Source organism: Miniopterus schreibersii (genome assembly GCF_964146895.1).
Source record: "Miniopterus schreibersii genome assembly, chromosome: 1".
Lineage (NCBI taxonomy): Eukaryota > Metazoa > Chordata > Mammalia > Chiroptera > Miniopteridae > Miniopterus > Miniopterus schreibersii.
This window is the reverse complement of record NC_138101.1, coordinates 101,724,861-101,749,079: the sequence shown is the minus strand read 5'-3', so window position 1 is coordinate 101,749,079 and position 24,219 is coordinate 101,724,861. Positions and strand designations below refer to the sequence as shown.

The following is a 24,219-nucleotide window of genomic DNA, read 5'->3' as shown; positions in this document are numbered from 1 at the left end:
GACCTAGGGTTAGGGTTATGTTGAGGGCTAGGGTTAAAGATCCGGTTAGGGTTTCGATTGGACCTAGGGTTAGAGTTATGTTGAGGGCTAGGGTTTGAGGTCCGGTTAGGGTTACGATTGGACCTAGGGTTAGGGTTATGTTGAGGGCTAGGGTTAGAGATCCGTTTAGGGTTACGATTGGACCTAGGGTTAGGGTTATGTTGAGGGCTAGGGTTAAAGATCCGGTTAGGGTTACGATTGGACCTAGGGTTAGGGTTATGTTGAGGGCTAGGGTTAGAGAGACGGTTAGGGTTACGATTGGACCTAGGGTTAGGGTTTTGTTGAGGGCTAGGGTTAGAGAGACGGTTAGGGTTACGATTGGACCTAGGGCTAGGGTTATGTTGAGGGCTAGGATTAGAGATCCGTTTAGGGTTACGATTGGACCTAGGGTTAGGGTTATGTTGAGGGCTAGGGTTAGAGATCCGGTTAGGGTTACGATTGGACCTAGGGTTAGGGTTATGTTGAGGGCTAGGGTTAGAGATCCGGTTAGGGTTACGATTGGACCTAGGGTTAGGGTATGTTGAGGGCTAGGGTTAGAGAGACGGTTAGGGTTACGATTGGACCTAGGGTTAGGGTTGTTTTGAGGGCTAGGGTTAGAGATCCGGTTAGGGTTACGATTGGACCTAGGGTTAGGGTATGTTGAGGGCTAGGGTTAGAGAGACGGTTAGGGTTACGATTGGACCTAGGGTTAGGGTTATGTTGAGGGTTAGGTTTAGAGAGACGGTTAGGGTTTCGATTGGACCTAGGGTTATGGTTATGTTGAGGGCTAGGGTTAGAGGTCCGGTTAGTGTTACGATTGGACCAAGGGTTAGGGTTATGTTGAGGGCTAGGGTTAGAGAGACGGTTAGGGTTACGATTGGACCTAGGGTTAGGGTTGTGTTGACGGCTAGGGTTAGAGAGACGGTTAGGGTTACGATTGGACCTAGGGTTATGGTTATGTTGAGGGCTAGGGTTAGAGAGACGCTTAGGGTAACGATTGGACCTAGGGTTAGGGTTATGTTGAGGGCTAGGTTTAGAGAGACGGTTAGGGTTACGATTGGACCTAGGGTTAGGGTTAGGTTGAGGGCTAGGGTTAGAGATCCAGTTAGGGTTACGATGGGACCTAGGGTTAGGGTTATGTTGAGGGCTAGGGTTAGAGATCCGGTTAGGGTTACAATTGGACCTAAGGTTAGTGTTATGTTGAGGGATAGGGTTAGAGGTCCGGTTAGGGTTACGATTGGACCTAGGGTTAGGGTTATGTTGAGGGGTAGGGTTAAAGAGACGGTTAGGGTTGCGATTGGACCTAGGGTTCGGGTTATGTTGAGGGCTAGGGTTAGAGATACGATTAGGGTTACGATTGGACCTAGGGTTAGGGTTATGTTGAGGGCTAGGGTTAGAGAGACGGTTAGGGTTACGATGGACCTAGGGTTAGGGTTATGTTGAGGGCTAGGGTTAGAGATCCGGTTAGGGTTACGATTGGACCTAGGGTTAGGGTTATGTTGAGGGCTAGGGTTAGAGATCCGGTTAGGGTTACGATTGGACCTAGGGTTAGGGTTATGTTGAGGGCTAGGCTTAGAGAGACGCTTAGGGTAACGATTGCACCTAGGGTTAGGGTTATGTTGAGGGCTAGGGTTAGAGAGACGGTTAGGGTTTCGATTGGACCTAGGGTTAGGGTTATGTTGAGGGCTATGGTTTGAGGTCCGGTTAGGGTTACGATTGGACCTAGGGTTAGGGTTATGTTGAGGGCTAGGGTTAGAGAGACGGTTAGGGTTACGATTGGACCTAGGGTTAGGGTTATGTTGAGGGCTAGGGTTAAAGATCCGGTTAGGGTTTCGATTGGACCTAGGGTTAGAGTTATGTTGAGGGCTAGGGTTTGAGGTCCGGTTAGGGTTACGATTGGACCTAGGGTTAGGGTTATGTTGAGGGCTAGGGTTAGAGATCCGTTTAGGGTTACGATTGGACCTAGGGTTAGGGTTATGTTGAGGGCTAGGGTTAAAGATCCGGTTAGGGTTACGATTGGACCTAGGGTTAGGGTTATGTTGAGGGCTAGGGTTAGAGAGACGGTTAGGGTTACGATTGGACCTAGGGTTAGGGTTATGTTGAGGGCTAGGGTTAGAGAGACGGTTAGGGTTACGATTGGACCTAGGGCTAGGGTTATGTTGAGGGCTAGGATTAGAGATCCGTTTAGGGTTACGATTGGACCTAGGGTTAGGGTTATGTTGAGGGCTAGGGTTAGAGATCCGGTTAGGGTTACGATTGGACCTAGGGTTAGGGTTATGTTGAGGGCTAGGGTTAGAGAGACAGTTAGGGTTTCGATTGGACGTAGGGTTAGGGTTATGTTGAGGGCTAGGGTTAGAGAGACGGTTAGGGTTACATTGGACCTAGGGTTAGGGTTATGTTGAGGGCTAGGGTTAGAGATCCGGTTAGGGTTACGATTGGACCTAGGTTTAGGGTTATGTTGAGGGGTAGGGTTAGAGAGACGTTAAGGGTTACGATTGGACCTAGGGTTAGGGTTATTTTGAGGGCAAGGGTTAGAGAGAGGGTTAGGGTTACGATTGGACCTAGGGTTAGGGTTATGTTGAGGGCTAGGGTTAGAGATCCGGTTACGGTTACGATTGGACCTAGGGTTAGGGTTATGTTGAGGGCTAGGGTTAGAGATCCGGTTACGGTTACGATTGGACCTAGGGTTAGGGTTATGTTGAGGGCTAGGGTTAGAGAGACGGTTAGGGTTTCGATTGGACCTAGGGTTAGGGTTATGTTGAGTGATAGTGTTAGAGGTCCGCTTAGGGTTACGATTGGACCTAGGGTTAGGGTTATATTGAGGGCTAGGGTTAGAGAGACGGTTAGGGTTACGATGGACCTAGGGTTAGGGTTATGTTGAGGGCTAGGGTTAGAGATCCGGATAGGCTTACGATTGGACCTAGGGTTAGGGTTATGTTGAGGGCTAGGGTTAGAGATCCAGTTAGGGTTACGATTGGACCTAGGGTTAGGGTTATGTTGAGGGCTAGGGTTACCGATCCGGTTAGGGTTACGATTGGACCTAGGGTTAGGGTTATGCTGAGGGCTAGAGTTAGAAATCCGGTTATGGTTACGATTGGACCTAGGGTTACGGTTATGTTGAGGGCTATAGTTAGAAAGACGGTTAAGATTACGATTGGACCTAGGGTTAGGGTTATGTTGAGGGCTAGGGTTAGAGAGACGTTTAGGGTGACGATTGGACGTAGGGTTAGGGTTATGTTGAGGGTTAGGGTTAGAGAGACGGTTAGGCTTACGATTGGACCTAGGGTTAGGGTTATGTTGAGGGTTAGGTTTAGAGAGACGGTTAGGGTTTCGATTGGACCTAGGGTTATGGTTATGTTGAGGGCTAGGGTTAGAGGTCCGGTTAGTGTTACGATTGGACCAAGGGTTAGGGTTATGTTGAGGGCTAGGGTTAGAGAGACGGTTAGGGTTACGATTGGACCTAGGGTTAGGGTTGTGTTGACGGCTAGGGTTAGAGAGACGGTTAGGGTTACGATTGGACCTAGGGTTATGGTTATGTTGAGGGCTAGGGTTAGAGAGACGCTTAGGGTAACGATTGGACCTAGGGTTAGGGTTATGTTGAGGGCTAGGTTTAGAGAGACGGTTAGGGTTACGATTGGACCTAGGGTTAGGGTTAGGTTGAGGGCTAGGGTTAGAGATCCAGTTAGGGTTACGATGGGACCTAGGGTTAGGGTTATGTTGAGGGCTAGGGTTAGAGATCCGGTTAGGGTTACAATTGGACCTAAGGTTAGTGTTATGTTGAGGGATAGGGTTAGAGGTCCGGTTAGGGTTACGATTGGACCTAGGGTTAGGGTTATGTTGAGGGGTAGGGTTAGAGAGACGGTTAGGGTTGCGATTGGACCTAGGGTTCGGGTTATGTTGAGGGCTAGGGTTAGAGATACGATTAGGGTTACGATTGGACCTAGGGTTCGGGTTATGTTGAGGGCTAGGGTTAGAGAGACTGTTAGGGTTACGATTGGACCTAGGGTTCGGGTTATGTTGAGGGCTAGGTTTAGAGAGACGGTTAGGGTTACGATTGGACCTAGGGTTAGGGTTATGTTGAGGGCTAGGGTTAGAGAGACGGTTAGGGTTTCGATTGGACCTAGGGTTAGGGTTATGTTGAGGGATAGGGTTAGAGGTCCGGTTAGGGTTACGATTGGACCTAGGGTTAGGGTTATGTTGAGGGGTAGGGTAAGAGAGACGGTTAGGGTTACGATTGGACCTAGGGTTCGGGTTATGTTGAGGGCTAGGGTTAGAGAGACGGTTAGGGTTACGATTGGACCTAGGGTTAGGGTTATGTTGAGGGCTAGGGTTAGAGAGACGGTTAGGGTTACGATGGACCTAGGGTTAGGGTTATGTTGAGGGCTAGGGTTAGAGATCCGGTTAGGGTTACGATTGGACCTAGGGTTAGGGTTATGTTGAGGGCTAGGGTTAGAGATCCGGTTAGGGTTACGATTGGACCTAGGGTTAGGGTTATGTTGAGGGCTAGGCTTAGAGAGACGCTTAGGGTAACGATTGCACCTAGGGTTAGGGTTATGTTGAGGGCTAGGGTTAGAGAGACGGTTAGGGTTTCGATTGGACCTAGGGTTAGGGTTATGTTGAGGGCTATGGTTTGAGGTCCGGTTAGGGTTACGATTGGACCTAGGGTTAGGGTTATGTTGAGGGCTAGGGTTAGAGAGACGGTTAGGGTTACGATTGGACCTAGGGTTAGGGTTATGTTGAGGGCTAGGGTTAGAGAGACGGTTAGGGTGACGATTGGACGTAAGGTTAGGGTTATGTTGAGGGCTAGGGTTAGAGAGACGGTTAGGGTTACGATTGGACCTAGGGTTAGGGTTATGTTGAGGGCTAGGGTTAGAGAGACGGTTAGGGTTACGATTGGACCTAGGGTTAGGGTTGTGTTGACGGCTAGGGTTAGAGAGACGGTTAGGGTTACAATTGGACCTAGGGTTAGGGTTATGTTGAGGGCTAGGGTTAGAGATCCGGTTAGGGTTACGATTGGACCTAGGTTTAGGGTTATGTTGAGGGCTAGGGTTAGAGAGACGGTTAGGGTAACGATTGCACCTAGGGTTAGGATTATGTTGAGGGCTAGGGTTAGAGGTCCGGTTAGGGTTACGATTGGACCTAGGGTTAGGGTTATGTTGAGGGGTAGGGTTAGAGAGACGTTTAGGGTTACGATTGGACCTAGGGTTAGGGTAATTTTGAGGCCTAGGGTTAGAGAGACGGTTAGGGTTACGATTGGACCTAGGGTTAGGGTTATGTTGAGGTCTAGGGTTAGCGATCCGGTTAGGGTTACGATTGGACCTAGGGTTAGGGTTATGCTGAGGGCCAGAGTTAGAAATCCGGTTATGGTTACGATTGGACCTAGGGTTAGGGTTATGTTGAGGGCTATAGTTAGAAAGACGGTTACGATTACGATTGGACCTAGGGTTAGGGTTATGTTGAGGGCTAGGGTTAAAGATCCGGTTGGGGTTACGATTGGACCTAGGGTTAGGGTTGTTTTGAGGGCTAGGGTTAGAGATCCGGTTAGGGTTACGATTGGACCTAGGGTTAGGGTTATGTTGAGGGCTAGGGTTAAAGATCCGGTTGGGGTTACGATTGGACCTAGGGTTAGGGTTGTTTTGAGGGCTAGGGTTAGAGATCCGGTTAGGGTTACGATTGGACCTAGGGTTAGGGTTATGTTGAGGGCTATGGTTTGAGGTCCGGTTAGGGTTACGATTGGACCTAGGGTTAGGGTTATGTTGAGGGCTAGGGTTAGAGAGACGGTTAGGGTTACGATTGGACCTAGGGTTAGGGTTATGTTGAGGGCTAGGGTTAAAGATCCGGTTAGGGTTTCGATTGGACCTAGGGTTAGAGTTATGTTGAGGGCTAGGGTTTGAGGTCCGGTTAGGGTTACGATTGGACCTAGGGTTAGGGTTATGTTGAGGGCTAGGGTTAGAGATCCGTTTAGGGTTACGATTGGACCTAGGGTTAGGGTTATGTTGAGGGCTAGGGTTAAAGATCCGGTTAGGGTTACGATTGGACCTAGGGTTAGGGTTATGTTGAGGGCTAGGGTTAGAGAGACGGTTAGGGTTACGATTGGACCTAGGGTTAGGGTTTTGTTGAGGGCTAGGGTTAGAGAGACGGTTAGGGTTACGATTGGACCTAGGGCTAGGGTTATGTTGAGGGCTAGGATTAGAGATCCGTTTAGGGTTACGATTGGACCTAGGGTTAGGGTTATGTTGAGGGCTAGGGTTAGAGATCCGGTTAGGGTTACGATTGGACCTAGGGTTAGGGTTATGTTGAGGGCTAGGGTTAGAGATCCGGTTAGGGTTACGATTGGACCTAGGGTTAGGGTATGTTGAGGGCTAGGGTTAGAGAGACGGTTAGGGTTACGATTGGACCTAGGGTTAGGGTTGTTTTGAGGGCTAGGGTTAGAGATCCGGTTAGGGTTACGATTGGACCTAGGGTTAGGGTATGTTGAGGGCTAGGGTTAGAGAGACGGTTAGGGTTACGATTGGACCTAGGGTTAGGGTTATGTTGAGGGTTAGGTTTAGAGAGACGGTTAGGGTTTCGATTGGACCTAGGGTTATGGTTATGTTGAGGGCTAGGGTTAGAGGTCCGGTTAGTGTTACGATTGGACCAAGGGTTAGGGTTATGTTGAGGGCTAGGGTTAGAGAGACGGTTAGGGTTACGATTGGACCTAGGGTTAGGGTTGTGTTGACGGCTAGGGTTAGAGAGACGGTTAGGGTTACGATTGGACCTAGGGTTATGGTTATGTTGAGGGCTAGGGTTAGAGAGACGCTTAGGGTAACGATTGGACCTAGGGTTAGGGTTATGTTGAGGGCTAGGTTTAGAGAGACGGTTAGGGTTACGATTGGACCTAGGGTTAGGGTTAGGTTGAGGGCTAGGGTTAGAGATCCAGTTAGGGTTACGATGGGACCTAGGGTTAGGGTTATGTTGAGGGCTAGGGTTAGAGATCCGGTTAGGGTTACAATTGGACCTAAGGTTAGTGTTATGTTGAGGGATAGGGTTAGAGGTCCGGTTAGGGTTACGATTGGACCTAGGGTTAGGGTTATGTTGAGGGGTAGGGTTAGAGAGACGGTTAGGGTTGCGATTGGACCTAGGGTTCGGGTTATGTTGAGGGCTAGGGTTAGAGATACGATTAGGGTTACGATTGGACCTAGGGTTAGGGTTATGTTGAGGGCTAGGGTTAGAGAGACGGTTAGGGTTACGATGGACCTAGGGTTAGGGTTATGTTGAGGGCTAGGGTTAGAGATCCGGTTAGGGTTACGATTGGACCTAGGGTTAGGGTTATGTTGAGGGCTAGGGTTAGAGATCCGGTTAGGGTTACGATTGGACCTAGGGTTAGGGTTATGTTGAGGGCTAGGCTTAGAGAGACGCTTAGGGTAACGATTGCACCTAGGGTTAGGGTTATGTTGAGGGCTAGGGTTAGAGAGACGGTTAGGGTTTCGATTGGACCTAGGGTTAGGGTTATGTTGAGGGCTATGGTTTGAGGTCCGGTTAGGGTTACGATTGGACCTAGGGTTAGGGTTATGTTGAGGGCTAGGGTTAGAGAGACGGTTAGGGTTACGATTGGACCTAGGGTTAGGGTTATGTTGAGGGCTAGGGTTAAAGATCCGGTTAGGGTTTCGATTGGACCTAGGGTTAGAGTTATGTTGAGGGCTAGGGTTTGAGGTCCGGTTAGGGTTACGATTGGACCTAGGGTTAGGGTTATGTTGAGGGCTAGGGTTAGAGATCCGTTTAGGGTTACGATTGGACCTAGGGTTAGGGTTATGTTGAGGGCTAGGGTTAAAGATCCGGTTAGGGTTACGATTGGACCTAGGGTTAGGGTTATGTTGAGGGCTAGGGTTAGAGAGACGGTTAGGGTTACGATTGGACCTAGGGTTAGGGTTATGTTGAGGGCTAGGGTTAGAGAGACGGTTAGGGTTACGATTGGACCTAGGGCTAGGGTTATGTTGAGGGCTAGGATTAGAGATCCGTTTAGGGTTACGATTGGACCTAGGGTTAGGGTTATGTTGAGGGCTAGGGTTAGAGATCCGGTTAGGGTTACGATTGGACCTAGGGTTAGGGTTATGTTGAGGGCTAGGGTTAGAGAGACAGTTAGGGTTTCGATTGGACGTAGGGTTAGGGTTATGTTGAGGGCTAGGGTTAGAGAGACGGTTAGGGTTACATTGGACCTAGGGTTAGGGTTATGTTGAGGGCTAGGGTTAGAGATCCGGTTAGGGTTACGATTGGACCTAGGTTTAGGGTTATGTTGAGGGCTAGGGTTAGAGAGACGGTTAGGGTGACGATTGGACGTAAGGTTAGGGTTATGTTGAGGGCTAGGGTTAGAGAGACGGTTAGGGTTACGATTGGACCTAGGGTTAGGGTTATGTTGAGGGCTAGGGTTAGAGAGACGGTTAGGGTTACGATTGGACCTAGGGTTAGGGTTGTGTTGACGGCTAGGGTTAGAGAGACGGTTAGGGTTACAATTGGACCTAGGGTTAGGGTTATGTTGAGGGCTAGGGTTAGAGATCCGGTTAGGGTTACGATTGGACCTAGGTTTAGGGTTATGTTGAGGGCTAGGGTTAGAGAGACGGTTAGGGTAACGATTGCACCTAGGGTTAGGGTTATGTTGAGGGCTAGGGTTAGAGGTCCGGTTAGGGTTACGATTGGACCTAGGGTTAGGGTTATGTTGAGGGGTAGGTTTAGAGAGACGTTTAGGGTTACGATTGGACCTAGGGTTAGGGTAATTTTGAGGCCTAGGGTTAGAGAGACGGTTAGGGTTACGATTGGACCTAGGGTTAGGGTTATGTTGAGGTCTAGGGTTAGCGATCCGGTTAGGGTTACGATTGGACCTAGGGTTAGGGTTATGCTGAGGGCCAGAGTTAGAAATCCGGTTATGGTTACGATTGGACCTAGGGTTAGGGTTATGTTGAGGGCTATAGTTAGAAAGACGGTTACGATTACGATTGGACCTAGGGTTAGGGTTATGTTGAGGGCTAGGGTTAAAGATCCGGTTGGGGTTACGATTGGACCTAGGGTTAGGGTTGTTTTGAGGGCTAGGGTTAGAGATCCGGTTAGGGTTACGATTGGACCTAGGGTTAGGGTATGTTGAGGGCTAGGGTTAGAGAGACGGTTAGGGTTACGATTGGACCTAGGGTTAGGGTTGTTTTGAGGGCTAGGGTTAGAGATCCGGTTAGGGTTACGATTGGACCTAGGGTTAGGGTATGTTGAGGGCTAGGGTTAGAGAGACGGTTAGGGTTACGATTGGACCTAGGGTTAGGGTTATGTTGAGGGTTAGGTTTAGAGAGACGGTTAGGGTTTCGAATCACCTAGGGTTATGGTTATGTTGAGGGCTAGGGTTAGAGGTCCGGTTAGTGTTACGATTGGACCAAGGGTTAGGGTTATGTTGAGGGCTAGGGTTAGAGAGACGGTTAGGGTTACGATTGGACCTAGGGTTAGGGTTGTGTTGACGGCTAGGGTTAGAGAGACGGTTAGGGTTACGATTGGACCTAGGGTTATGGTTATGTTGAGGGCTAGGGTTAGAGAGACGCTTAGGGTAACGATTGGACCTAGGGTTAGGGTTATGTTGAGGGCTAGGTTTAGAGAGACGGTTAGGGTTACGATTGGACCTAGGGTTAGGGTTAGGTTGAGGGCTAGGGTTAGAGATCCAGTTAGGGTTACGATGGGACCTAGGGTTAGGGTTATGTTGAGGGCTAGGGTTAGAGATCCGGTTAGGGTTACAATTGGACCTAAGGTTAGTGTTATGTTGAGGGATAGGGTTAGAGGTCCGGTTAGGGTTACGATTGGACCTAGGGTTAGGGTTATGTTGAGGGGTAGGGTTAGAGAGACGGTTAGGGTTGCGATTGGACCTAGGGTTCGGGTTATGTTGAGGGCTAGGGTTAGAGATACGATTAGGGTTACGATTGGACCTAGGGTTCGGGTTATGTTGAGGGCTAGGGTTAGAGAGACTGTTAGGGTTACGATTGGACCTAGGGTTCGGGTTATGTTGAGGGCTAGGTTTAGAGAGACGGTTAGGGTTACGATTGGACCTAGGGTTAGGGTTATGTTGAGGGCTAGGGTTAGAGAGACGGTTAGGGTTTCGATTGGACCTAGGGTTAGGGTTATGTTGAGGGATAGGGTTAGAGGTCCGGTTAGGGTTACGATTGGACCTAGGGTTAGGGTTATGTTGAGGGGTAGGGTAAGAGAGACGGTTAGGGTTACGATTGGACCTAGGGTTCGGGTTATGTTGAGGGCTTGGGTTAGAGAGACGGTTAGGGTTACGATTGGACCTAGGGTTAGGGTTATGTTGAGGGCTAGGGTTAGAGAGACGGTTAGGGTTACGATGGACCTAGGGTTAGGGTTATGTTGAGGGCTAGGGTTAGAGATCCGGTTAGGGTTACGATTGGACCTAGGGTTAGGGTTATGTTGAGGGCTAGGGTTAGAGATCCGGTTAGGGTTACGATTGGACCTAGGGTTAGGGTTATGTTGAGGGCTAGGCTTAGAGAGACGCTTAGGGTAACGATTGCACCTAGGGTTAGGGTTATGTTGAGGGCTAGGGTTAGAGAGACGGTTAGGGTTTCGATTGGACCTAGGGTTAGGGTTATGTTGAGGGCTATGGTTTGAGGTCCGGTTAGGGTTACGATTGGACCTAGGGTTAGGGTTATGTTGAGGGCTAGGGTTAGAGAGACGGTTAGGGTTACGATTGGACCTAGGGTTAGGGTTATGTTGAGGGCTAGGGTTAAAGATCCGGTTAGGGTTTCGATTGGACCTAGGGTTAGAGTTATGTTGAGGGCTAGGGTTTGAGGTCCGGTTAGGGTTACGATTGGACCTAGGGTTAGGGTTATGTTGAGGGCTAGGGTTAGAGATCCGTTTAGGGTTACGATTGGACCTAGGGTTAGGGTTATGTTGAGGGCTAGGGTTAAAGATCCGGTTAGGGTTACGATTGGACCTAGGGTTAGGGTTATGTTGAGGGCTAGGGTTAGAGAGACGGTTAGGGTTACGATTGGACCTAGGGTTAGGGTTATGTTGAGGGCTAGGGTTAGAGAGACGGTTAGGGTTACGATTGGACCTAGGGTTAGGGTTATGTTGAGGGCTAGGATTAGAGATCCGTTTAGGGTTACGATTGGACCTAGGGTTAGGGTTATGTTGAGGGCTAGGGTTAGAGATCCGGTTAGGGTTACGATTGGACCTAGGGTTAGGGTTATGTTGAGGGCTAGGGTTAGAGAGACAGTTAGGGTTTCGATTGGACGTAGGGTTAGGGTTATGTTGAGGGCTAGGTTTAGAGAGACGGTTAGGGTTACATTGGACCTAGGGTTAGGGTTATGTTGAGGGCTAGGGTTAGAGATCCGGTTAGGGTTACGATTGGACCTAGGTTTAGGGTTATGTTGAGGGCTATAGTTAGAAAGACGGTTACGATTACGATTGGACCTAGGGTTAGGGTTATGTTGAGGGCTAGGGTTAAAGATCCGGTTGGGGTTACGATTGGACCTAGGGTTAGGGTTGTTTTGAGGGCTAGGGTTAGAGATCCGGTTAGGGTTACGATTGGACCTAGGGTTAGGGTATGTTGAGGGCTAGGGTTAGAGAGACGGTTAGGGTTACGATTGGACCTAGGGTTAGGGTTGTTTTGAGGGCTAGGGTTAGAGATCCGGTTAGGGTTACGATTGGACCTAGGGTTAGGGTATGTTGAGGGCTAGGGTTAGAGAGACGGTTAGGGTTACGATTGGACCTAGGGTTAGGGTTATGTTGAGGGTTAGGTTTAGAGAGACGGTTAGGGTTTCGAATCACCTAGGGTTATGGTTATGTTGAGGGCTAGGGTTAGAGGTCCGGTTAGTGTTACGATTGGACCAAGGGTTAGGGTTATGTTGAGGGCTAGGGTTAGAGAGACGGTTAGGGTTACGATTGGACCTAGGGTTAGGGTTGTGTTGACGGCTAGGGTTAGAGAGACGGTTAGGGTTACGATTGGACCTAGGGTTATGGTTATGTTGAGGGCTAGGGTTAGAGAGACGCTTAGGGTAACGATTGGACCTAGGGTTAGGGTTATGTTGAGGGCTAGGTTTAGAGAGACGGTTAGGGTTACGATTGGACCTAGGGTTAGGGTTAGGTTGAGGGCTAGGGTTAGAGATCCAGTTAGGGTTACGATGGGACCTAGGGTTAGGGTTATGTTGAGGGCTAGGGTTAGAGATCCGGTTAGGGTTACAATTGGACCTAAGGTTAGTGTTATGTTGAGGGATAGGGTTAGAGGTCCGGTTAGGGTTACGATTGGACCTAGGGTTAGGGTTATGTTGAGGGGTAGGGTTAGAGAGACGGTTAGGGTTGCGATTGGACCTAGGGTTCGGGTTATGTTGAGGGCTAGGGTTAGAGATACGATTAGGGTTACGATTGGACCTAGGGTTCGGGTTATGTTGAGGGCTAGGGTTAGAGAGACTGTTAGGGTTACGATTGGACCTAGGGTTCGGGTTATGTTGAGGGCTAGGTTTAGAGAGACGGTTAGGGTTACGATTGGACCTAGGGTTAGGGTTATGTTGAGGGCTAGGGTTAGAGAGACGGTTAGGGTTTCGATTGGACCTAGGGTTAGGGTTATGTTGAGGGATAGGGTTAGAGGTCCGGTTAGGGTTACGATTGGACCTAGGGTTAGGGTTATGTTGAGGGGTAGGGTAAGAGAGACGGTTAGGGTTACGATTGGACCTAGGGTTCGGGTTATGTTGAGGGCTTGGGTTAGAGAGACGGTTAGGGTTACGATTGGACCTAGGGTTAGGGTTATGTTGAGGGCTAGGGTTAGAGAGACGGTTAGGGTTACGATGGACCTAGGGTTAGGGTTATGTTGAGGGCTAGGGTTAGAGATCCGGTTAGGGTTACGATTGGACCTAGGGTTAGGGTTATGTTGAGGGCTAGGGTTAGAGATCCGGTTAGGGTTACGATTGGACCTAGGGTTAGGGTTATGTTGAGGGCTAGGCTTAGAGAGACGCTTAGGGTAACGATTGCACCTAGGGTTAGGGTTATGTTGAGGGCTAGGGTTAGAGAGACGGTTAGGGTTTCGATTGGACCTAGGGTTAGGGTTATGTTGAGGGCTATGGTTTGAGGTCCGGTTAGGGTTACGATTGGACCTAGGGTTAGGGTTATGTTGAGGGCTAGGGTTAGAGAGACGGTTAGGGTTACGATTGGACCTAGGGTTAGGGTTATGTTGAGGGCTAGGGTTAAAGATCCGGTTAGGGTTTCGATTGGACCTAGGGTTAGAGTTATGTTGAGGGCTAGGGTTTGAGGTCCGGTTAGGGTTACGATTGGACCTAGGGTTAGGGTTATGTTGAGGGCTAGGGTTAGAGATCCGTTTAGGGTTACGATTGGACCTAGGGTTAGGGTTATGTTGAGGGCTAGGGTTAAAGATCCGGTTAGGGTTACGATTGGACCTAGGGTTAGGGTTATGTTGAGGGCTAGGGTTAGAGAGACGGTTAGGGTTACGATTGGACCTAGGGTTAGGGTTATGTTGAGGGCTAGGGTTAGAGAGACGGTTAGGGTTACGATTGGACCTAGGGTTAGGGTTATGTTGAGGGCTAGGATTAGAGATCCGTTTAGGGTTACGATTGGACCTAGGGTTAGGGTTATGTTGAGGGCTAGGGTTAGAGATCCGGTTAGGGTTACGATTGGACCTAGGGTTAGGGTTATGTTGAGGGCTAGGGTTAGAGAGACAGTTAGGGTTTCGATTGGACGTAGGGTTAGGGTTATGTTGAGGGCTAGGTTTAGAGAGACGGTTAGGGTTACATTGGACCTAGGGTTAGGGTTATGTTGAGGGCTAGGGTTAGAGATCCGGTTAGGGTTACGATTGGACCTAGGTTTAGGGTTATGTTGAGGGCTAGGGTTAGAGAGACGGTTAGGGTGACGATTGGACGTAAGGTTAGGGTTATGTTGAGGGCTAGGGTTAGAGAGACGGTTAGGGTTACGATTGGACCTAGGGTTAGGGTTATGTTGAGGGCTAGGGTTAGAGAGACGGTTAGGGTTACGATTGGACCTAGGGTTAGGGTTGTGTTGACGGCTAGGGTTAGAGAGACGGTTAGGGTTACAATTGGACCTAGGGTTAGGGTTATGTTGAGGGCTAGGGTTAGAGATCCGGTTAGGGTTACGATTGGACCTAGGTTTAGGGTTATGTTGAGGGCTAGGGTTAGAGAGACGGTTAGGGTAACGATTGCACCTAGGGTTAGGGTTATGTTGAGGGCTAGGGTTAGAGGTCCGGTTAGGGTTACGATTGGACCTAGGGTTAGGGTTATGTTGAGGGGTAGGGTTAGAGAGACGTTTAGGGTTACGATTGGACCTAGGGTTAGGGTAATTTTGAGGCCTAGGGTTAGAGAGACGGTTAGGGTTACGATTGGACCTAGGGTTAGGGTTATGTTGAGGTCTAGGGTTAGCGATCCGGTTAGGGTTACGATTGGACCTAGGGTTAGGGTTATGCTGAGGGCCAGAGTTAGAAATCCGGTTATGGTTACGATTGGACCTAGGGTTAGGGTTATGTTGAGGGCTATAGTTAGAAAGACGGTTACGATTACGATTGGACCTAGGGTTAGGGTTATGTTGAGGGCTAGGGTTAAAGATCCGGTTGGGGTTACGATTGGACCTAGGGTTAGGGTTGTTTTGAGGGCTAGGGTTAGAGATCCGGTTAGGGTTACGATTGGACCTAGGGTTAGGGTATGTTGAGGGCTAGGGTTAGAGAGACGGTTAGGGTTACGATTGGACCTAGGGTTAGGGTTATGTTGAGGGCTAGGGTTAGAGAGACGCTTAGGGTAACGATTGCACCTAGGGTTAGGGTTATGTTGAGGGCTAGGGTTAGAGAGACGGTTAGGGTTTCGATTGGACCTAGGGTTAGGGTTATGTTGAGGGCTATGGTTTGAGTTCCGGTTAGGGTTACGATTGGACCTAGGGTTAGGGTTATGTTGAGGGCTAGGGTTAGAGAGACGGTTAGGGTTACGATTGGACCTAGGGTTAGGGTTATGTTGAGGGCTAGGGTTAAAGATCTGGTTAGGGTTTCGATTGGACCTAGGGTTAGAGTTATGTTGAGGGCTAGGGTTTGAGGTCCGGTTAGGGTTACGATTGGACCTAGGGTTAGGGTTATGTTGAGGGCTAGGGTTAGAGACACGGTTAGGGTTACGTTTGGACCTAGGGTTAGGGTTATGTTGAGGGCTACGGTTAGAGAGACGGTTAGGGTTTCGATTGGACCTAGGGTTAGGGTTATGTTGAGGGATAGGGTTAGAGGTCCGGTTAGGGTTACGATTGGACCTAGGGTTAGGGTTATGTTGAGGGGTAGGGTAAGAGAGACGGTTAGGGTTACGATTGGACCTAGGGTTCGGGTTATGTTGAGGGCTAGGGTTAGAGAGACGGTTAGGGTTACGATGGACCTAGGGTTAGGGTTATGTTGAGGGCTAGGGTTAGAGATCCGGTTAGGGTTACGATTGGACCTAGGGTTAGGGTTATGTTGAGGGCTAGGGTTAGAGATCCGGTTAGAGTTACGATTGGACCTAGGGTTAGGGTTATGTTGAGGGCTAGGCTTAGAGAGACGCTTAGGGTAACGATTGAACCTAGGGTTAGGGTCATGTTGAGGGCTAGGGTTAGAGAGACGGTTAGGGTTTCGATTGGACCTAGGATTAGGGTTATGTTGAGGGCTAGGGTTTGAGGTCCGGTTAGGGTTACGATTGGACCTAGGGTTAGGGTTATGTTGAGGGCTAAGGTTAGAGAGACGGTTAGGGTTACGATTGGACCTAGGGTTAGGGTTATGTTGAGGGTTAGGTTTAGAGAGACCGTTAGGGTTTCGATTGGACCTAGGGTTAGGGTTATGTTGAGGGCTAGGGTTAGAGGTCCGGTTAGGGTTACGATTGGACCTAGGGTTAGGGTTATGTTGAGGGCTAGGGTTAGAGAGACGGTTAGGGTTACGATTGGACCTAGGGTTAGGGTTGTGTTGACGGCTAGAGTTAGAGGGACGGTTAGGGTTACGATTGGACCTAGGGTTAGGGTTATGTTGAGGGCTAGGGTTAGAGATCCGGTTAGGGTTACGATTGGACCTAGGGTTAGGGTTATGTTGAGGGCTAGGGTTAGAGAGACGGTTAGGGTAACGATTGCACCTAAGGTTAGGGTTATGTTGAGGGCTTGGGTTAGAGAGACGGTTAGGGTTTCGATTGGACCTAGGGTTAGGGTTATGTTGAGGGCTAGGGTTAGAGAGACGGTTAGGGTTACGACTGGACCTAGGGTTAGGGTTATGTTGAGGGCTAGGGTTAAAGATCCGGTTAGGGTTACGATTGGACCTAGGGTTAGGGTTATGTTGAGGGCTAGGGTTAGAGAGACGGTTAGGGTGACGATTGGACGTAAGGTTAGGGTTATGTTGAGGGCTAGGGTTAGAGAGACGGTTAGGGTTACGATTGGACCTAGGGTTAGGGTTATGTGGAGGGTTAGGTTTAGAGAGACAGTTAGTGTTTCGATTGGACCTAGGGTTAGGGTTATGTTGAGGGCTAGGGTTAGAGGTCTGGTTAGGGTTACGATTGGACCTAGGGTTAGGGTTATGTTGAGGGGTAGGGTTAGAGAGACGTTTAGGGTTACGATTGGACCTAGGGTTAGGGTTATTTTGAGGGCTAGGGTTAGAGAGACAGTTAGGGTTACGATTGGACCTAGGGTTAGGGTTATGTTGAGGGCTAGGGTTAGAGAGACGGTTAGGGTTACGAATGGGCCTAGGGTTAGGGTTATGTTGAGGGCTAGGGTTAGAGATCCGGTTACGGTTACGATTGGACCTAGGGTTAGGGTTATGTTGAGGGCTAGGGTTAGAGAGACGGTTAGGGTTTCGATTGGACCTAGGGTTAGGGTTATGTTGAGGGATAGTGTTAGAGGTCCGCTTAGGGTTACGATTGGACCTAGGGTTAGCGTTATATTGAGGGCTAGGGTTAGAGAGACGGTTAGGGTTACGATGGACCTAGGGTTAGGGTTATGTTGAGGGCTAGGGTTAGAGATCCGGTTAGGCTTACGATTGGACCTAGGGTTAGGGTTAAGTTGAGGGCTAGGGTTAGAGATCCAGTTAGGGTTACGATTGGACCTAGGGTTAGGGTTATGTTGAGGGCTAGAGTTAGAAATCCGGTTATGGTTACGATTGGACCTAGGGTTACGGTTATGTTGAGGGCTATAGTTAGAAAGACGGTTAAGATTACGATTGGACCTAGGGTTAGGGTTATGTTGAGGTCTAGGGTTAGAGATCCGGTTAGGTTTACGATTGGACCTAGGTTTAGGGTTAGGTTGAGGGCTAGGGTGAGAGATCCGGTTAGGGTTACGATTGGACCTAGGGTTAGGGTTATGTTGAGGGCTAGGGTTAGAGATCCTGTTAGGGTTACGATTGGACCTAGGGTTAGGGTTATGTTAAGGGCTAGGGTTAGAGAGACGATTAGGGTTACGATTGGACCTAGGGTTAGGGTTATGTTCAGGGCTAGGTTTAGCGATCTGGTTAGGGTTACAATTGGTCCTGGGGTCCGCGTTACCTTGAGGGCTAGGTTTAGAGATCCGGTTGGGGTTACGATTGGACCTAGGGTTAGGGTTGTTTTGAGGGCTAGGGTTAGAGATCCGGTTGGGGTTACGATTGGACCTAGGGTTAGGGTTATTTTGAGGGCTAGGGTTAGAGAGACAGTTAGGGTTACGATTGGACCTAGGGTTAGGGTTATGTTGAGGGCTAGGGTTAGAGAGACGGTTAGGGTTTCGATTGGACCTAGGGTTAGGGTTATGTTGAGGGATAGTGTTAGAGGTCCGCTTAGGGTTACGATTGGACCTAGGGTTAGGGTTATATTGAGGGCTAGGGTTAGAGAGACGGTTAGGGTTACGATGGACCTAGGGTTAGGGTTATGTTGAGGGCTAGGGTTAGAGATCCGGTTAGGCTTACGATTGGACCTAGGGTTAGGGTTAAGTTGAGGGCTAGGGTTAGAGATCCAGTTAGGGTTACGATTGGACCTAGGGTTAGGGTTATGTTGAGGGCTAGAGTTAGAAATCCGGTTATGGTTACGATTGGACCTAGGGTTACGGTTATGTTGAGGGCTATAGTTAGAAAGACGGTTAAGATTACGATTGGACCTAGGGTTAGGGTTATGTTGAGGTCTAGGGTTAGAGATCCGGTTAGGTTTACGATTGGACCTAGGTTTAGGGTTAGGTTGAGGGCTAGGGTTAGAGATCCGGTTAGGGTTACGATTGGACCTAGGGTTAGGGTTATGTTGAGGGCTAGGGTTAGAGATCCTGTTAGGGTTACGATTGGACCTAGGGTTAGGGTTATGTTAAGGGCTAGGGTTAGAGAGACGATTAGGGTTACGATTGGACCTAGGGTTAGGGTTATGTTCAGGGCTAGGTTTAGCGATCTGGTTAGGGTTACAATTGGTCCTGGGGTCCGCGTTACCTTGAGGGCTAGGTTTAGAGATCCGGTTGGGGTTACGATTGGACCTAGGGTTAGGGTTGTTTTGAGGGCTAGGGTTAGAGATCCGGTTGGGGTTACGATTGGACCTAGGGTTAGGGTTGTTTTGATGGCTAGGGTTAGAGGTCCGGTTAGGGTTACGATTGGGCCTAGGGTTAGGGTATGTTGAGGGTTAGGGTTAGAGAGACGGTTAGGGTTACGATTGGACCTAGGGTTACGGTTATGTTCAGGGCTAGGTTTAGCGATCTGGTTAGGGTTACAATTGGTCCTAGGGTCCGGGTTATCTTGAGGGCTAGGTTTAGAGATCCGGTTGGCGTTACGATTGGACCTAGGGTTAGGGTTGTTTTGAGGGCTAGGGTTAGAGATCCGGTTAGGGTTACGATTGGACCTAGGGGAAGGGCTATGTTGAGGGCTAGGGTTAGAGAGACGCTTAGGGTAACGATTGCACCTAGCGTTAGGGTTATGTTGAGGGCTAGGGTTAGAGAGACGGTTAGGGTTTAGATTGGACCTAGGGTTAGGGTTATGTTGAGGGCTATGGTTTGAGGTCCGGTTAGGGTTACGATTGGACCTAGGGTTAGGGTTATGTTGAGGGCTAGGGTTAGAGAGACGGTTAGGGTTACGATTGGACCTAGGGTTAGGGTTATGTTGAGGGCTAGGGTTAAAGATCTGGTTAGGGTTTCGATTGGACCTAGGGTTAGAGTTACCTTGAGGGCTAGGGTTTGAGGTCCGGTTAGGGTTACGATTGGACCTAGGGTTAGGGTTATGTTGAGGGCTAGGGTTAGAGACACGGTTAGGGTTATGATTGGACCTAGGGTTAGGGTTATGTTGAGGGCTACGGTTAGAGAGACGGTTAGGGTTTCGATTGGACCTAGGGTTAGGGTTATGTTGAGGGATAGGGTTAGAGGTCCGGTTAGGGTTACGATTGGACCTAGGGTTAGGGTTATGTTGAGGGGTAGAGTAAGAGAGACGGTTAGGGTTACGATTGGACCTAGGGTTCGGGTTATGTTGAGGGCTAGGGTTAGAGATCCGGTTAGGGTTACGATTGTACCTAGGGTTAGGGTTATGTTGAGGGCTAAGGTTAGAGATCCGGTTAGAGTTACGATTGGACCTAGGGTTAGGGTTATGTTGAGGGCTAGGCTTAGAGAGACGCTTAGGGTAACGATTGCACCTAGGGTTAGGGTTATGTTGAGGGCTAGGGTTAGAGAGACGGTTAGGGTTTCGATTGGACCTAGGGTTAGGGTTATGTTGAGGGCTAGGGTTTGAGGTCCGGTTAGGGTTACGATTGGACCTAGGGTTAGGGTTATGTTGAGGGCTAAGGTTAGAGAGACGGTTAGGGTTACGATTGGACCTAGGGTTAGGGTTATGTTGAGGGCTAGGGTTAAAGATCCGGTTAGGGTTACGATTGGACCTAGGGTTAGGGTTATGTTGAGGGCTAGGGTTAGAGAGACGGTTAGGGTGACGATTGGACGTAAGGTTAGGGTTATGTTGAGGGCTAGGGTTAGAGAGACTGTTAGGGTTACGATTGGACCTAGGGTTAGGGTTATGTTGAGGGCTAGGGTTAGAGGTCCGGTTAGGGTTACGATTGGACCTAGGGTTAGGGTTATGTTGAGGGGTAGGGTTAGAGAGACGTTTAGAGTTACGACTGGACCTAGGGTTAGGGTTATTTTGAGGGCTAGGGTTAGAGAGACGGTTAGGGTTACGATTGGACCTAGGGTTAGGGTTATGTTGAGGGCTAGGGTTAGAGAGACTGTTAGGGTTACGATTGGACCTAGGGTTAGGGTTATGTTGAGGGCTAGGGTTAGAGAGACGCTTAGGGTAACGATTGCACCTAGGGTTAGGGTTATGTTGAGGGCTAGGGTTAGAGAGACGGTTAGGGTTTCGATTGGACCTAGGGTTAGGGTTATGTTGAGGGCTATGGTTTGAGGTCCGGTTAGGGTTACGATTGGACCTAGGGTTAGGGTTATGTTGAGGGCTAGGGTTAGAGAGACGGTTAGGGTTACGATTGGACCTAGGGTTAGGGTTATGTTGAGGGCTAGGGTTAAAGATCTGGTTAGGGTTTCGATTGGACCTAGGGTTAGAGTTATGTTGAGGGCTAGGGTTTGAGGTCCGGTTAGGGTTACGATTGGACCTAGGGTTAGGGTTATGTTGAGGGCTAGGGTTAGAGACACGGTTAGGGTTACGATTGGACCTAGGGTTAGGGTTATGTTGACGGCTACGGTTAGAGAGACGGTTAGGGTTTCGATTGGACCTAGGGTTAGGGTTATGTTGAGGGCTAGGGTTAGAGGTCCGGTTAGGGTTACGATTGGACCTAGGGTTAGGGTTATGTTGAGGGGTAGGGTAAGAGAGACGGTTAGGGTTACGATTGGACCTAGGGTTAGGGTTATGTTGAGGGTTAGGTTTAGAGAGACCGTTAGGGTTTCGATTGGACCTAGGGTTAGGGTTATGTTGAGGGCTAGGGTTAGAGGTCCGGTTAGGGTACGATTGGACCTAGGGTTAGGGTTATGTTGAGGGCTAGGGTTAGAGAGACGGTTAGGGTTACGATTGGACCTAGGGTTAGGGTTGTGTTGACGGCTAGGGTTAGAGGGACGGTTAGGGTTACGATTGGACCTAGGGTTAGGGTTATGTTGAGGGCTAGGGTTAGAGATCCGGTTAGGGTTACGATTGGACCTAGGGTTAGGGTTATGTTGAGGGCTAGGGTTAGAGAGACGGTTAGGGTAACGATTGCACCTAAGGTTAGGGTTATGTTGAGGGCTTGGGTTAGAGAGACGGTTAGGGTTTCGATTGGACCTAGGGTTAGGGTTATGTTGAGGGCTAGGGTTAGAGAGACTTTTAGGGTTACGACTGGACCTAGGGTTAGGGTTATGTTGAGGGCTAGGGTTAAAGATCCGGTTAGGGTTACGATTGGACCTAGGGTTAGGGTTATATTGAGGTCTAGGGTTAGAGAGACGGTTAGGGTTACGATGGACCTAGGGTTAGGGTTATGTTGAGGGCTAGGGTTAGAGATTCGGTTAGGCTTACGATTGGACCTAGGGTTAGGGTTAAGTTGAGGGCTAGGGTTAGAGATCCAGTTAGGGTTACGATTGGACCTAGGGTTAGGGTTATGTTGAGGGCTAGAGTTAGAAATCCGGTTATGGTTACGATTGGACCTAGGGTTACGGTTATGTTGAGGGCTATAGTTAGAAAGACGGTTAAGATTACGATTGGACCTAGGGTTAGGGTTATGTTGAGGTCTAGGGTTAGAGATCCGGTTAGGTTTACGATTGGACCTAGGTTTAGGGTTAGGTTGAGGGCTAGGGTTAGAGATCCGGTTAGGGTTACGATTGGACCTAGGGTTAGGGTTATGTTGAGGGCTAGGGTTAGAGATCCTGTTAGGGTTACGATTGGACCTAGGGTTAGGGTTATGTTAAGGGCTAGGGTTAGAGAGACGATTAGGGTTACGATTGGACCTAGGGTTAGGGTTATGTTCAGGGCTAGGTTTAGCGATCTGGTTAGGGTTACAATTGGTCCTGGGGTCCGCGTTACCTTGAGGGCTAGGTTTAGAGATCCGGTTGGGGTTACGATTGGACCTAGGGTTAGGGTTGTTTTGAGGGCTAGGGTTAGAGATCCGGTTGGGGTTACGATTGGACCTAGGGTTAGGGTTGTTTTGATGGCTAGGGTTAGAGGTCCGGTTAGGGTTACGATTGGGCCTAGGGTTAGGGTATGTTGAGGGCTAGGGTTAGAGAGACGGTTAGGGTTACGATTGGACCTAGGGTTACGGTTATGTTCAGGGCTAGGTTTAGCGATCTGGTTAGGGTTACAATTGGTCCTAGGGTCCGGGTTATCTTGAGGGCTAGGTTTAGAGATCCGGTTGGCGTTACGATTGGACCTAGGGTTAGGGTTGTTTTGAGGGCTAGGGTTAGAGATCCGGTTAGGGTTACGATTGGACCTAGGGGAAGGGCTATGTTGAGGGCTAGGGTTAGAGAGACGCTTAGGGTAACGATTGCACCTAGCGTTAGGGTTATGTTGAGGGCTAGGGTTAGAGAGACGGTTAGGGTTTAGATTGGACCTAGGGTTAGGGTTATGTTGAGGGCTATGGTTTGAGGTCCGGTTAGGGTTACGATGGACCTAGGGTTAGGGTTATGTTGAGGGCTAGGGTTAGAGATCCGGTTAGGGTTACGATTGTACCTAGGGTTAGGGTTATGTTGAGGGCTAAGGTTAGAGATCCGGTTAGAGTTACGATTGGACCTAGGGTTAGGGTTATGTTGAGGGCTAGGCTTAGAGAGACGCTTAGGGTAACGATTGCACCTAGGGTTAGGGTTATGTTGAGGGCTAGGGTTAGAGAGACGGTTAGGGTTTCGATTGGACCTAGGGTTAGGGTTATGTTGAGGGCTAGGGTTTGAGGTCCGGTTAGGGTTACGATTGGACCTAGGGTTAGGGTTATGTTGAGGGCTAAGGTTAGAGAGACGGTTAGGGTTACGATTGGACCTAGGGTTAGGGTTATGTTGAGGGCTAGGGTTAAAGATCCGGTTAGGGTTACGATTGGACCTAGGGTTAGGGTTATGTTGAGGGCTAGGGTTAGAGAGACGGTTAGGGTGACGATTGGACCTAGGGTTAGGGTTATGTTGAGGGCTAGGGTTAGAGAGACTGTTAGGGTTACGATTGGACCTAGGGTTAAGGTTATGTTGAGGGCTAGGGTTAGAGAGACGGTTAGGATTACAATTGGACCTAGGGTAAGGGTTATGTTGAGGGCTATGGTTTGAGGTCCGGTTAGGGTTACGATTGGACCTAGGGTTAGGGTTATGTTGAGGGCTAGGGTTAAAGATCTGGTTAGGGTTTCGATTGGACCTAGGGTTAGAGTTATGTTGAGGGCTAGGGTTTGAGGTCCGGTTAGGGTTACGATTGGACCTAGGGTTAGGGTTATGTTGAGGGCTACAGTTAGAGAGACGGTTAGGGTTTCGATTGGACCTAGGGTTAGGGTTATGTTGAGGGCTAGGGTTAGAGGTCCGGTTAGGGTTACGATTGGACCTAGGGTTAGGGTTATGTTGAGGGGTAGGGTAAGAGAGACGGTTAGGGTTACGATGGACCTAGGGTTAGGGTTATGTTGAGGGCTAGGGTTAGAGATCCGGTTAGGGTTACGATTGGACCTAGGGTTAGGGTTACGTTGAGGGCTAGGGTTAGAGATCCGGTTAGAGTTACGATTGGACCTAGGGTTAGGGTTATGTTGAGGGCTAGGCTTAGAGAGACGCTTAGGGTAACGATTGCACCTAGGGTTAGGGTTATGTTGAGGGCTAGGGTTAGAGAGACGGTTAGGGTTTCGATTGGACCTAGGATTAGGGTTATGTTGAGGGCTAGGGTTTGAGGTCCGGTTAGGGTTACGATTGGACCTAGGGTTAGGGTTATGTTGAGGGCTAAGGTTAGAGAGACGGTTAGGGTTACGATTGGACCTAGGGTTAGGGTTATGTTGAGGGTTAGGTTTAGAGAGACCGTTAGGGTTTCGATTGGACCTAGGGTTAGGGTTATGTTGAGGGCTAGGGTTAGAGGTCCGGTTAGGGTACGATTGGACCTAGGGTTAGGGTTATGTTGAGGGCTAGGGTTAGAGAGACGGTTAGGGTTACGATTGGACCTAGGGTTAGGGTTGTGTTGACGGCTAGGGTTAGAGGGACGGTTAGGGTTACGATTGGACCTAGGGTTAGGGTTATGTTGAGGGCTAGGGTTAGAGATCCGGTTAGGGTTACGATTGGACCTAGGGTTAGGGTTATGTTGAGGGCTAGGGTTAGAGAGACGGTTAGGGTAACGATTGCACCTAAGGT

The 24,219-nt window shown here is 49.3% G+C and overlaps 1 protein-coding gene across 1 annotated transcript in view; it reads left to right on the top strand.

Moving 5' to 3' along the window:
* The window catches only part of LARP6 (La ribonucleoprotein 6, translational regulator), a 539,468-nt gene that overhangs the window by 411,510 nt on the left and 103,739 nt on the right, over nt 1–24,219 (top strand). The gene's annotated exons all lie outside the window — the stretch shown is intronic.